Below are 15,197 nucleotides of genomic sequence, written 5' to 3'. Positions count from 1 at the left end.
TGACTGATAATGCTCCGTGCCTCTCTGTGATCTCTTTACTACGAAATCATGGTGACAACTTTATCTCACTGTGATTTTGTAGTAAAGAGGTCACAGAGAAGCACGGAGCATTATCGGTCATGTTACTGCTCAGTGCTTCTGCTGTCCGCAGCGGGTCTTGGCTGTCATTCACGGCATACGCTCTTGTGAAACAGCCCTAAGGCTGGGTTCAGACCTAAGCGTTTTACAGCGCGTTCCTACGCGCTGTAAAACGCTCAACAGGCAAGAACCAATGATTCCTTATGGGAATGGTTCTCACCTGAGCGTTTAACAGCGCGTACGATCGCGCTGTAAAACGCCCGACGCCCCAAGAAGTACAGGAGCTTCTTTGGGGCGTCTTGTCGCGCGTTCCCGTACATAGACGTCCGGTAACGCGCGACAATGGGCGTTCGCTTGTTCTAGAGCCGCGATTGTAAACACGCATAAAGAGCGCTCCATCCCGAACGCTCAGGTATGAACGCAGCCTAACAGTGTGAACTCAGCCTAACTGCTGCATTTCCGTAAGAACCGCACCCCAACTGCTCCATCTGAATATACCTTTAAGCCTCATTCACACGTCAGTGTTCCACGGATGTGTGCTGTCCGTGTTCTCCGTGGACAGCACACGTCCCCATTCATTTTATTGTGTGTATTCAGACATCAGTGTTTTAGCACAGTCCGTGGGTCTGTGTTTATAGCACGGATGCATGCTCTATTTTATCCGTGTTCACGGATCCATCACGCCCATTATAGTCTATGGGTCGTGTTTCATGGATCATTAGGAAGAGATGCTTTGAAAATTATTTTTCAGCTGTGCAGGGGTAGTGAAACACGGATGGCACGCGGACAGCAAAAAACTGACACACGGACCCAACATGGATCCTTCACGGATGCATCACTGACCACCTTCTCACGGATTTGAGCACTGACACGGACATGTGAATGAGCCCTTACAGTACTGGGAGCAATTATCCATATGGAAAAATCACTGGCAGTTAAGGTTCCTTTAACGTCATGGGCTTAGATAGTCAAAAATCATAGCACTGATTGGATTGGGAGCAAACAATCCCATCCATGGTGAGCTTACATGCAGATAACACAGTCAGTGCTGCAGGCGGAGGACTGTGCCTGTACTCAGTGCACACAGTGGTGCGGCTGTGGGTGGCTACAGTGCACACACACCTGTATGGCATTACACCACTCCCTGGGAATGTTAATCACTAGGCTCTGGCCTGCGAGACGCCTTTTATCTGTACGCTAGGCCAATAACACTACGGCTGTTCCTTACTGCATCCATACAACAATTCCATAATGGGAAACCCTTACATATGCAGCTTACGGCATCAACCTATGGCCTGCCAACACAAGCTCTCCCGACATGCCCATACTCTTTGATGGGCAAACATATGCCAAAGGGAGTGTCCTTTCTGCATCCGGGATACGTCAGCATCCCACAGCACCAGAACGAAGAAATTTTTAAAACAACCATATACAGGCCAAAAAAATAAAAAAAAAAGTACAACACGCAGTTCATGTTTTCAGCAGCAGATACAGTACGTCTAAACTCTCCATTCACATGGTATACCAACATGTAGGATTACAGCCCGGTAGGCATACTGTGTGCTGCCATATGGTGCCTCCGTATGGTACCGCAGCTCGAGATGGAGCATGCCACAATTTCCTTCTCTCTCTATATGGGTCAGTGTAGGACTAGTAATACTCTCAGAGGATCTGGCGAATTTCTATGATTTTCCAGCACGAGCCTTCAGACACATCAAGTAAAACTTCCCGGCCCTCGTTTTCTGGAGCACCTCAGCACACTGAGCTTAGCATAAGCACTAGTCTTTGTTCTCTACTGTACAACCCTGCAGGATATGTTGACACTATAAATAAAAGCACACTGTCAGCAGCCGCAGCGCTGACCGCTAGAGGGAGCCCTCCACACACCAGGAATGCACCAAAGAGCCTCCCGCGCACGACACAAACAACCTAGGGAGGGGCGTGACATCACAGAGGGGAGAGGGGGGGAGTGCAAAGCATGCAGGGTAATGTAGTCCTGGCAGAGCCCACAGGCACAATGCAAAACAAGCATGCTGCTGCCTACAGCTCAGTGCAGCATGCTTCTGCTTACAGATAGGGGCTGGAGCTGACTCCCACACTGCAGGAGCACTTGCCTTAGCATTCAATAGACAGGAGTATGCCATAAAACAGCACTGCAGCAGCCTGTACTGGACGCCTGCAGTAAAGCACACACCTATAACCGTAGAAATCCAACCGACTCACACGGCATTGCATGCGTGATCTAGAACCCTTCCATCTGGCACTGCAGATCAGTTCCCTCACATTTACAAGGGGTCGACCCATTCGGAGAGATCAAGAACTTGACGTATAACACAGAATGACAGCGCTGTACAGAAGAGCTTACACTCCAATAGAAATGCAGGACATGTAGGATACTGTAACGGTTCAAACAGTTTACCATCCAAAACACTTCTAGATTATGACACTTAAAAAAAAAATATATATATATATATATATATATTTATATTCTCTAAATTAATCCCTTCCCGTTACAGTGCAACGTATGGCACAGCCCTGTGTGGAGGGATCCCAACACAATACACTTTGGATTAAAGCCGTCACCGTTCCGGTCATTATACGGAGCGGCCTTGACAATCTCTACGGAATAATTATCTCCTGTTTCTATACAATCCAGGGGTGTCCTGGTAATCTGCAGGCAGGGGGTTCATTGTGCTAATGGAAAACAAAGCGCACAGTGCCGTAGTCTGTAATTCTATCACATTAGACACCAACCACGAGGTCACAGTACATTAGGCAAAAAACCCAGCCTGCCCTCATACCATTCAGCCAATGTGCCCGCTTATGCCGCCGCCAACCTGCCCTCTCTCAAGCTCGTTTCACATTCCTTTGCTCAAAAAATATTTTAAATACTATATTAGCAAAAACAAAACAAAACTGGTACCTCACTTACAACTGTTACATAAGAGTTGTATTTCCTAAATGGAACGTAAAAATATGTTCTGCTGCAGGACACATAATTAAAAAAAAACATAAAACAAAACCCATTCTGGGATAGGAACAAAACCTAAAAGATTAGACAGGCCCCTCTCTCTCCTTCTGTACCAGTCTGTAACTCGTCAATGCAATTGTCTGTATTATGTATGTATAGCACTTATCATATGTACAGCGCTATGGAATAAATCGCGCTTTAATAATGAATAATAATAATGACAATCACGCCAGGGCATGTCATGCTGTAATATAAAAAAATAAATAAAAAAAAATACAGGAAAAAAATAAAAATACAAATCTATAAGATCTTAAAAAAAATAAAAAGTTACATAAATGCGTAGTAAAAAAAAAAGTCTATTCATGAGTAGGCGTCATGCAAAAAGTGAAAAGGGGGTGGGTAGGGGGGCTAGACTGCAGAGCTTACACTTTTGCAGCAGAATTGGGGGTTGGTGGGGAGGTTCCTTAGCATGGCAGGCTGGCATGGAGGGAAATTCCAAAACAATAGAGGTGGAAGGCGTGTACCCACAGCAAATGTGTAAGGAAGCCCTATTAAAGGCAAAGCGTGTACTTACAGGCAGACGAGGGGGGCTCCTGTGTGCTGGCGAGAGAAAAGCTGCAGATCCCAGCACAGAGACAACGCAGATCATTGCTGCTGTCTCTGAATCATATTCCAGCTTTGCACTAACCACACACAAGCTGCACTAATGTGAGCTCCTGCAACACCCCCTCCCCTCTCCCCACACCAGGAGGAGTCCACGTAACCCCCAGGGGAGGACACCAAGGACATCAAAGCCTCACAACCACAATGTGGAAGTAAAACAGTCTAAGCGAGGCCTGAACAGCTTGCGCCCGCACCGCAGTCATTCCGATGAATAGGAGTCTACGCAGGTGGGGGCCAATCGAGCAAAACCTTTGCATTTACGTGAGGGCAGCTCTACCCTCTGTGCAGCCTCAATGGTATTGCCAACTGCTGCTTGCTCAGAAAAATGGGAGTGCAGTACAGGGCTGTGACCACCAGAGGGCATCAAAGCGAACACAACGTGTCATATGCTGAAGTTCATATAACACAGATCCTATTATGCAACAGGCACCTAATGCAAGAATCAAACAAGCTGCTAACATCTCAGAACATAAGAGAAAATCCCGAGAATAAGCTTCCTTCAGAAAGTCGTATGAAATCCAGACACTTGTTCTACTATTAAGGGTCCATTCACACGTCAGCAAGTTTTTCCCGGATCCGTTCCAGGTTTTGCGGACCCATTTATTTTCAATGGGGCCGGAACGGATGCTATGTACTGTCCGCATCCGCATTTCGAGATCCACAATTCCATTCCCGGACAAGAAAAGGCATTTTCTATTATAGTGCCGGCGATGTGCGGTCTGCGAAATGCGGAACGCACACTGCTGGTGTCCGTGTTTTAGGTGCACCCTAAGAAAGGCGCAGAATATACAACACGTGATCGAGATGCAAAAACAGCTCTTGCTTTCAGTATCTCTACACAGTGGTCTCTACAACTCCCAGCATGCTCGAGAGCAGTAGTGTCTAACCTGCAGCTCTCCGCTATCTGCAAAACTACAGCTTAGCCACTAGCTGTATGGGCATGCTGGGAGTTTTAGTTCTGAAACAGCTAGATGGCCACAGGTTGAAAACAAATGCTCTATAGCAGGGATGGCCAACCTGAGGCTCTCTAGCTGTTGCAAAACTACAACTCCCATCATGCCCGGACAGTCTACAACTAGTAGCCGGGTATGGTGGGAGTTGTAGTTTTACAACAGCTGGAGAGCCGCAGGTTGGCCATGGCTGCTCTATAGCACTATTGGACAACTAACAGTCACACGTGGCAGTGTAAACCTAAGGTCTCATGCACACGGCCGTGCCGTTTTAGCAAAAAATTTGCGTCAGTTTTTTGGACAAATTTGCAGAACGAAAGCCGGCAATATAAATGCTTATTCTTGTCCGCAAAGCGCGGACAAGAATAGGACATGTTATATTTTTTTAACGGGCCACGGAAAGGAGCCAAGGATGCTGACGGCACACGGAGTGCCGTCCGCATCTTTTGCGGCCCCATTGAAGTGAATGGGTCCGCATCCGAGCAGCCAAAACGGCGGCTCGGATGCGGACCCAAACAACGGTCGTGTGCATGAGCCCTAAGATGGCTATACCCATTAGACAGCTGTCAGCCAAACGGTCCTTCACCCGATTCCCCCAAGTTCAGTTCAGCTGAGTGTGCATGTGTTGTCAATGGGGGAGAGCAGAAAGCTGCAATCAGACACTTCTCAGAGAACAAAAGGTTTGGGTAAAAGATATTTACTTTGCCTGATCCTTCTCTCTCCTAACAATACCCCATGTTGGAACAAGCTGGGGGCTCCCTGTACACATTAGGCCTCTTTCACACTACCGTATGGCTATTTCAGTGTTTTGCGGTCCGTTTTTCACAGATCCGTTGTTACGTTTTTTTTGTTTCCGTTGTGTTTCCGTTTCCTTTCTTCCGTATGGCATATACAGTATACAGTAATTAAATCGAAAAAATTGGGCTAGGCATAACATTTTCAACAGATGGTTCCGCAAAAACGGAATGGATACGGAAGACATACGGATGCATTTCCATAACGGATTCTTAGATAACCCGAACCTGTATGCCGAACTTCAAAACAAGTTCGCTCATCACTATTGTTGTTTTGCGGTCCGTTTTTCACTGATCTGTTCTTCCGTATTTTTTTTTCCCGATTTAAGTCCTCTTCCGTTCCGTTATTGTACAAAATATATCCGTATGGTTTCCATATTTGATCGTTTTTTTGCGGATCGTATACAGAAACAGTAACTGATTAATCACCAAACACATGAGCAATATGGGCTGGGCATAGCATTTCTACAGTATGAATCAGCAAAATACGGATGTGTTCCCTGTGTGTTCCGTATTTTTTGCGGACCCATTGACTTGAATGGGGCCTCGGACCGTTATTTGCGAACAATAATAGGACATGCACTACTTTTTTCAGTTTTTTATCCCGAGAGTGAAAAACGCATCAAAACGCATTGCACCCGCGCAGAAAAAAAACTGAACGCAATCGCAGACAAAACTGACTGAACTTGCTTACAAAATGGTGCGAGTTTCACTGAACGCATCCGGACCTAATCCGTCACACTGGTGTGAAAGAGGCCTTACCCATCTTCTTCCTCGTAGGGAAATACCATGGTAATGGATGGCTGTAGTAATTAACGTTTTTACCGAGACTGTAAGCCACCATTGACCCTGAACCTACACGATAGTAGATGCATAGTGATATCCATGTGATACATCTGCCCATCTTTGGACCACAGAGCATAAAGATTATTGGTCATAGACTCTCAGCCAGAACGTCCAGAAGCTTTATGGTAGATATACAGTCAGTCCTGGTTACCTGCATCCAGAAGAGCCACATGTTGGTGGCTAGATGTTTCAATACATATGTAGTCATGAAGCTGAATCCACATACAAACAATCCAATGGAGATATCCAGTTTGGCCATGAAGCATCTGTAGAAATAAGAAAGGACATGTTTTCATGTATGAGAGCTAAAATTACTTGGCGCCAATTAAAATGAATTACTTAGATCAAAGAGAGGTGCAAATGTTCCCCAAGGGCAACCAATGAGCTTTTCCTTAGGCCGAATGCACACGTATAATCTATACGAGTATATTACTGTAGTGCAGTGGCGGCATGAAGCGCACGGCGGCATAACAACCAATGACGCCGTGCGCTCCTGCTGTCAGCACGATGCCAGGCCGGGATACCACAGACCGCTCATGGCCGTGTGCATTCGGCCTTACCTTAAAGCCTCTTGCACATGACCGTGCGCTGGCCGGGCCCTTGCTGCGGACCGCAAATTACGGTCTGCAATGCACGGGCACCGACCGCGGGGCAGCTGCATGCAGATCTCGGACCCATTCACTTGAATAGGGTCCGCGATCCGTCCGTTCTGTAAAAAGATAGAACAAGTTCAATTTTTTTTTTGCTAAACGGAACCCCACGGAAGCACTCCGTAGTTCCGTGCTTCCGTTCTGCACCGCATCTCCGGAATTGCGGAATCCATTCAAGTGAATGGGTCCGCATCCGTAATGCGGAATGCACAAGGCCGGTGCCCCGTGTATTGCGGACCCGCTGAATGTGGGCCGCAATACGTCCACGGCGGGGCAACGGCCATGTGCGAGAGGCCTAAAGGGGATGTGCCAAATTAGAAATGTATCCCCTATCTACATAATAAGGCCTCATGCACACGACCATATGGCTTTTTCAGTATTTTGTGGTCCACAGAAAATACGGATGGACGTCCGTGTGCATTCCATTTTTTGCAGAACAGAACAGCTGGCTCCTGATAGAACAGTACTATCCGTTTTTTCCTGAACAGATCCTGACACAATCCGTATTGTTCATCTGAAAGAGACCTTAGGCCTCTATGACTCTACTTTTCATCCGTGTTGCTGTTCTGCAAATTAGAACATGTTCTATTTAGGGTTGCACCGCAGTATCACATACTCGGCACCCGCCCTCTATGACACGGCACTGTGATCCGCCGAACCGCGGCAATTAACTCCTCAGGTGCCGCACCTGTTATTAGTTATTAAATAAAAAGTAAAAAATGTAATAAAATATAAATATTTTTTTAAAACACAAAAATTACCCTCTTTTCCAATTTTACATATAAAATATATAAACAATAAAAAATAAACACATTACATATCGCCACATCCCAAAAAGTCCAAACTATAAAAATATTGAAAAATATCTCCTATGCGGTGAACGTCGTAAGAGGAAAAATAAATAAATACATGAGTCGCCATTTTTTTATCACCTTGTCTTCCCCAAAAAATAGGATAGGACTGTTCTATTATGGGCCGGACATTCCATAAAATGTGTGAATGGTATCGAGTATCGCAATAGTCCTTTCTACTGATGGTTGTGAGAAAAATACAGAATGTACAAAGAAGATATCTGGATTTGGGGACCAACCCAAGGAGGGGTGAGCTGTGGGTCTAAGCTAGGAAGGGGCAATCTGAAGGCCTATTCCCAGCCCTAATGCCAAAATATATATTTGTATACTTACTGCCCTGATGGCTGCGGCATTCTGTAGGTCACACAACGCAGACTCCAAATGTGCCTTCAAAATAATAAAGTACATCAGCGGTGGGATATTTTTGTCCTATAAAACAAAAAAGCTAAAAAATGTATTTTTGATTTTACTACACTAAATTATTTCCAATTTGTTTGTGTGAACACATCTTCTACATTATTATTTTTGCTTACTGAAACATAATTTGCGCTTCTCTGTCGACCATTAACCAGTAATGTACAGTACTATTGTTCTCTCTGATCTATTTACAAAAGGAGGCTAGAATCATTCATTTCAAAACACCACCATTCCGTGGCCTCACTAAAAAGATAGAACATACCGGTAGTCTTATTCTCGTCCATTTTGTGGGCAAGGATTGGGCATTTCTACAGGTGTAAACATGCACATGGCCAGGATCCGTGTTTTGCGGATCTGCCATTTGGCAACTGCAAAACACATACGGTCTTGTGCATGAGGTTTAAATCGACTGTGGATTTTAAATCTACATTTTAAGAAATCTCATCCGCTTTGCTGGTACTGTACAATGCTGCGGATTTGTAACACAAAAATCTGCTGCGGCAAATCTGCAGGTATTCAGTCACGTGTGAACCCAGCCTAAGGGTCCATTCACACATTCGCAATTTCGTTCCACATTTTGCGGAACGGAATTGCGGACCCATTCATTGCACAATGTGCTGCCCGGATACGGAATTGCGGACCCGCACTTCCGGATCCTCAATTCCATTCCCGAAAAAAATAAAACATGTCCTATTCTTGTCTGCAATTGCGGACAAGAATAGGCATATTCTATTACTGCCAGCAATGTGCAGTCTGCAAAATGCGGAACGCACATTGCCGCTGTCCGTGTTTTGCGGATCCGACTAAAAAACATTACGAACGTGTAAATGGACCCCAACTGTTCATCATACCAAAAAAAATATATATAATATAATAAAATGTGTTTTTGGGTTCATATCATGATTTTGTCATCTGTTTAACGTATACGCACACCGCGCTTCTCTATCTGGTAAAAAAAAGTATACATTAACATACTGTAAACTTTTTTTTTTAAATGGAACTCTATGGTAAACGGATGCCACTGTATGGCATTTGTCTCAGGCATCATGTTAAACGGATGGAAAAGACATGATGTGAACCCAGCCTAACCTCTATAAGGCTACATTTTTTTTATGGGCGTCACATGTCCATTTTAAGAACAATGGTAGTCCACGGGGTTATTCACACAGCCGTTTTTTTTTTTGTTGTTTTTCTTTACAAAATAGGACATGTCCTATTTTGTCCATTTTCAGGGACAGACAGCCCCCAAACAATTGAAGGTGACTGTTAATGTCTATTTCTCAGAAAGGGATCAGTGAAAAAAGCAGCCGTAAAAAAAGGACCGTTTTGCTGTGTCAATGTAGCCTACAGGCAAGTAGCTAGTTACAGGCAAGCGTGTTCAGTGTGAGAAACACGAACGTGATGCACGTGGCAGCGCGATTTCCTGTTCTGACAGGATCACACGGCGTGTCCCTGCCAGACCTGGAATCTACTGAATTGTTCTGACATATTGCCGCCTGTGTAATTCAGTAGATACAGGTCTTGCAGGGACAGCTTTATAAATCATTATCATACCGTGTGATCCTGTCAGAGAAGCAGAGGTCAATGTCAGTGTCAGCCACGCCAAAATGTCACTGAAATCCCACTGGCAGCTGTTGTCCTTTCTGCCTCCCAGTGGGAGGAAGCACTGGGGACCGCAGAGCGGCGGCTTAAAGCCATGGCCATGCTGAGAAGTCCCTTCTCGGCTGGGTCACGGCTTTACGCCTCCACTCCATGATCCTCAGTGCTTCCTCCCATTGGAATGAATGGATGTCAGAAACCATGTGGCCACTGGTTTTTCAAACATTTTCCACTTCCTTCTCTATAGGGGGGAAAAACACCTGGAAACACCATCCAAACACATCTGAATTGAACAAAAAAAAAAAAGATTCAGTTTTTTCCGGAACACTTGGTACCGGATCCGGCATCAATACATTTCAATGGATATTAATGCGGGATCCGGCAATCCGGCAAGTGTTCCGGAATTTTGGCTGGAGAAAATACAGCAAAATATCAATTTGTGAAAGAGGCCTGATGATAGGCCATCAATATCTTTCACAAATCAGTGAGTCTCAGACTGCGCACGTACCCACTGACTTTAACGTGTGTATTCACCACTGAAGCATGCCCCATGTCCGTGATTACGCACATTATAGTCTATGTGCATGTGAAAACAACGTCCACAACACGTATGCAGTCCATGTTTGGTCCCTGATGTTCACAGATCATTGGTAGGAGATGCTCTTGAAATAAAAACATAAAAAAAGGACACACAGACCAAATACGGATGTCATCACAGAAGTGTGATAGGGACCTTAAGGCTCATGCACACGACCGTGTCCATTTTGTGGTTCGCAAATTGTGGATGCCAGCCCTCAATAGAGCAGTCCTATCCTTGTCCATGATGCAAGAATAGGACTTCTTCAATTTTTTTTTTGGGGGGGGGGGGGCTCATAACAAACGTGCTGTCCTCATCTTTTGTGGCCCCACTGAAGTGTATGGGTCGGCATCCCACCCAAAAAAATAAAAAAATGCGGCTTGGACTCGCTCCGAATAAACCATGGTCGTGTGCATGAGGCTTTAAGATAAGGATTCAATATGAGGTTGGTGGTAGTCCAACTCCCGATACCCGCATCATCTAACTAAAGGGGGCCTCAGCAATCAGAAGGTCAGCTCCGTACATTTGGCAGTGGCTGTGCCAGGTATTGTAGCTCAGTTGTGCTGGCACTGCCAGTGTATGACTATAGGTTTGGCTGCGAATCTGTACATAATAGGTGCAAATCTGTGCTGCATTTATGATGTCTTTACAGCAGTTTTCTGGGGTAAATAAGTTAAAAATAAGGAGCTGGAAGAGTCCGTGTCCAACTCTAAAGACCCTTTTTGTGACACAGATGTCTGAAAAAAATAGCCTAGGCGACGTGCGAATATATCGAAAACAGTGGATGGGGTTTTAAATTTCCAAATAACTCATCCAGCTTGTGCCCGTCATATATATATATATATATATAGAAATTTGCGCACATGACTGTATGCATATATGTATCTATTTTAATTACTTATATAGCGCTGACATATTCGGTAGCGCTTTACAGACATTATCACTATGTATAAATACATATGTATATGAATGTGCATGCATACAGGCGTGCTACCCATCTGTCAATCTATAGATCATCTCTTTGGTGCCCAGTGAGCCATGGTTCTTTAGGCATCCCCTCCTGTCATGCACCAGCTGCATCCTGCACCGTGCACTGGCACAGAGTGTCATAGCCCAGCTGATCATACAAAGTTCCAGTATCTGGCCTGTTTATTGCTGGGAGAGACGGAGGCATATATTACAGTCATTCTCCATAGCCAGCCACTACAATGCCCCACACCTGGACCTGCCCCTGCTTCCCTACATACCCAAGGGTGCCCATCTCCCCCCACCCAGTGCCACCTGGTGCATGAACCCCACTCCCCACGCACCCCTATGTCTGCACCTACCTGCACAGCTCAACCAGGGCTGCTGGCTAGGGCCTCTCCCATCACCCTCCCTGCCAGATTCTGATTGGAGAATGGTGCGGAACTCGAAACCAGATTGGCTGTCGAGCTGTCAGTCAAGCCGTTAAGGGCGGGCTGGTGGGCGGGGTTTAGCGCCGTTACTGTGTGCTTGGGTTCGGGCTTGTTAGGGGGGAAGGGGGGCAAGCATGTCTTGGTATGAGAGAGTGACCCATGACTATGTGACACTGGCCCCCACTGTGTACACACCATGCCCCTGTATACCCTCTCTATGGGGGGGGGGGGGTGGCAGCTCTAGTGGGGCTATGCACCCTTATCCCAATGTAACACATCAGGTATCTGTGCCCCCACTTTCCATGGCTCAGAATGGTCACATACTGGCCTGTATTACCAGTGGTGCTGAACTTCTGAGGTAATGTCACCATTCATCCTGTGCTGTGTACTTCGGCCCATCAGAAAAGGCCATATACAGCATACTGGGCCTATGTTTACATAGCTGTACATGGGTAGAGTTGGCCGCAGACCTACCGTTGATAACAAGTGCTCATTCGGGTCAAAAAACGCCTTTTTAATAAGAAATCCTTTGTTGGAACATCACCACTTTCAAAAGACTTATTCTCACAGGCCCACCACTATCATTTCATAATAACATATGTGCCCCCCATGTAAGACCCTGCCGCCAATATCTAGTCTGGCCTGGAAAAGCTGACAGTTGCAGTTTTTCATATTTTCAAATTATGTTGGCATAGACGTAAAGATTTCCGACAATCTGACGAGCGCCATATGCTTTACAATCAGAACCCTTATTCAGGGAGGATCATAAGAAGGGATGTGTCCCATCATCAGGGCTGCATTTGCCAGTAGGTACCAAGGGCAGGTGCCTAGGGCATCAGAAGTTAGAGGGCCGCTCTCTAAGAGTAGCTGCACATGTTGTGGATTACATGTGGGGGGGGTTTTGTGCGGAGAGAATGCAGGGTAAGTGTTTTGCGGATCCGCAAAACACGGACACCTGCAATGTGCGATCCGCAATTTGCGGACCACACATCACAGACACTATAATAGAAAATGCCTTTTCTGGTCCGCAATTGCGGACAAGAATAGGACATGTTCTATTTTTTTTTCAAGAACGGAATTGCGGATCCCGAACAAACGGATGTGGATCCCACAAATGCGGATGCGGATCCCAAAAATGCGGATTCGCATCTGTTCCGGCCCCGTTGAAAGTGAATGGGTCCGCAAATTGCGGAACGAATGCGGGTCCAAATTACGGACTGTGTGAATGGACCCTTATACTGATTTTGAAAACCGCAGCATGGCAATTCTTTGTGCGATTTTATGTGCGGATTTCATTCTTTTCAATGCAAGGGTGAGATCTGGGAAAAATCTGCACCGAAAAAAACCCCGCAAGTAATACAGGCGGTTTTTCATGCGTAAATGCCCAGACATCCGTACAGAAACAACGCACGGATTTGAAGCCCGCACCCGCGTGCAGGTAGCCTAATAAATGTATTTTTCTTTTTAACTAAAATAAGTAGCTGCCACCACCAAGGTCAGGCTATTGCATTAAGGCAGGGGTGCACAAGCTTTTCTAGTTGGGGGGCCACATTTCTGAACCAATTCCAAGGACCGAAAATAAAACTTAAAGGGGTATTACCAACTGAAAACTATATTTTTGGCATATTGTACATACAGTATATATTATAAATGTCTACTTACAGTTCCAGGACTCCAATCTAATGGGAGAATACATGAAAGATACATGTAAGTATCCATAAGACATAGACATGTCTGTGACCAGAGGGTTGGGGGCCACACAGAATGGTATCGAGGGCCGCAGGTTGTGCACGCCTGGTTTAAGGGGTCTTCAGAGAATAATTACATTTTGTCACGTGCCCACAGCCTGCCTCTCTGACTAGAAGAGTTATACTTACCTGCTCCCCACCACTCCAGTTCTCCCCACTGCCTCCATGTTCCGGTCCCCTCAATGTTGACATCTGGTGCAGCATGGTTATGGTCACATGCTACGCTAAAGCCCCCCGACGCCCCCCACCACCCAGCAGTGCTAGACTCGCTGTGGTACTAATTCTTACCTGATCCCCACCGCTGGGTTCTGGCTGCATTGCTGCCCCACCAGCTCTGTAGGTCATAGGTCTCCCCGCGTCAACATCCGTTTTGATGATGGGTCATGTGACCGCTGTAGTTAATGACTGGTCGCAGAGTTGACATGTCACTCATGTGTCATATCACTGGGTCACGTGGCTATATGGCACCTCTGAGGATAGCTGTGCTACTTGTCTGGAGTTGGCGGCTATTTTAGAGCTGTGATGTAAAAACGCGACTTGCGTCGTGGTTTATAATGGCAAAATCACGTTCGACTTGTGACCTGCAACCAGAAATTCAACAGCATCAGGGTGCATTCACACGACCGTAGGTGTTCTCCGTCCAAAAACCGCAGATTCACAAAACACGGATACCAGCCGTGTACATGCCCGCATTATGGTGTGGACCCATTGACTATAATGTGTTGGTGGTCCACATATTGTGGCGAAGTATAGGACATGTGCTATCTGTTGCGGCGGGGGCACTTGGATGCAGAAGCACACGTTATCCTGTGCAGGACGCAGAACACTTACCGTGCGGTCGTATGAATGTACCCTTTGATTCTTTTTGAGTGTCGCATCACAGTCACATGGTTACATTGGTAATACGGTTGAGAAGAAACATAAGTCCATCAACTTCAACCAAGGAAAGGGTGAGGATGTCAATTTTAGAAAAGGGGAGTGAGAACCAAATTTCTACATAATTTCATAAGCATTAATGTCATTCACTTTTAAGAATTCATCTAAGGCTACTTTCACATCTGCGTTTTCCCTTTCCGCTATTGAGATCCGTCATAGGATTTAAATAGGGGAGGAAAACGCTTCAGTTGTGTCCGCATTCATTGTCAATGGGGACAGAACTGAAGGGATCGGAGCGCACCAGAATCCATTCCGTTCCGTTTCATTGCCATCCCATGACGCACATCCCAGGATGCATTTTTGAGTGCATCCTGGGATGTGGAGCAAGACGAATCCGTCATGACTCACAATGTAAGTCAATGGAGACAGATCTGACACAAAAGAAAACAGATCCGTCCCCTATTGACTTTCAATGTTAAAGATAAAACCGGATCCGTTCATAACGGTTGTATTATCAGTAGAGATGAGCAAGTCGAAGCTGACAAAGTGGAATTTGATACGAATTTCAGGAAAAATTTGATTCGCACTGAAGCTGAATTTCCTTGCGATTCGCTTTTTTTTCCTAAAATGTCTGCTGCACGTGTGAGGACATGGAGCAAGAACTCTGGGAAGGTGGGATCACCCATAATGCCATGCATGCAGCCAATCAGCAGCCAGCCCTGTGATGTCACAGCCCTATAAATAGCCTCAGCCATCTTGGATTCTGCCATTTTCCAGTGT

The sequence above is a fragment of the Bufo gargarizans genome, chromosome 6 (assembly GCF_014858855.1).
Source record: "Bufo gargarizans isolate SCDJY-AF-19 chromosome 6, ASM1485885v1, whole genome shotgun sequence".
Taxonomy (NCBI): Eukaryota; Metazoa; Chordata; class Amphibia; order Anura; family Bufonidae; genus Bufo; species Bufo gargarizans.
Note: the sequence above shows the minus strand (reverse complement) of the source record.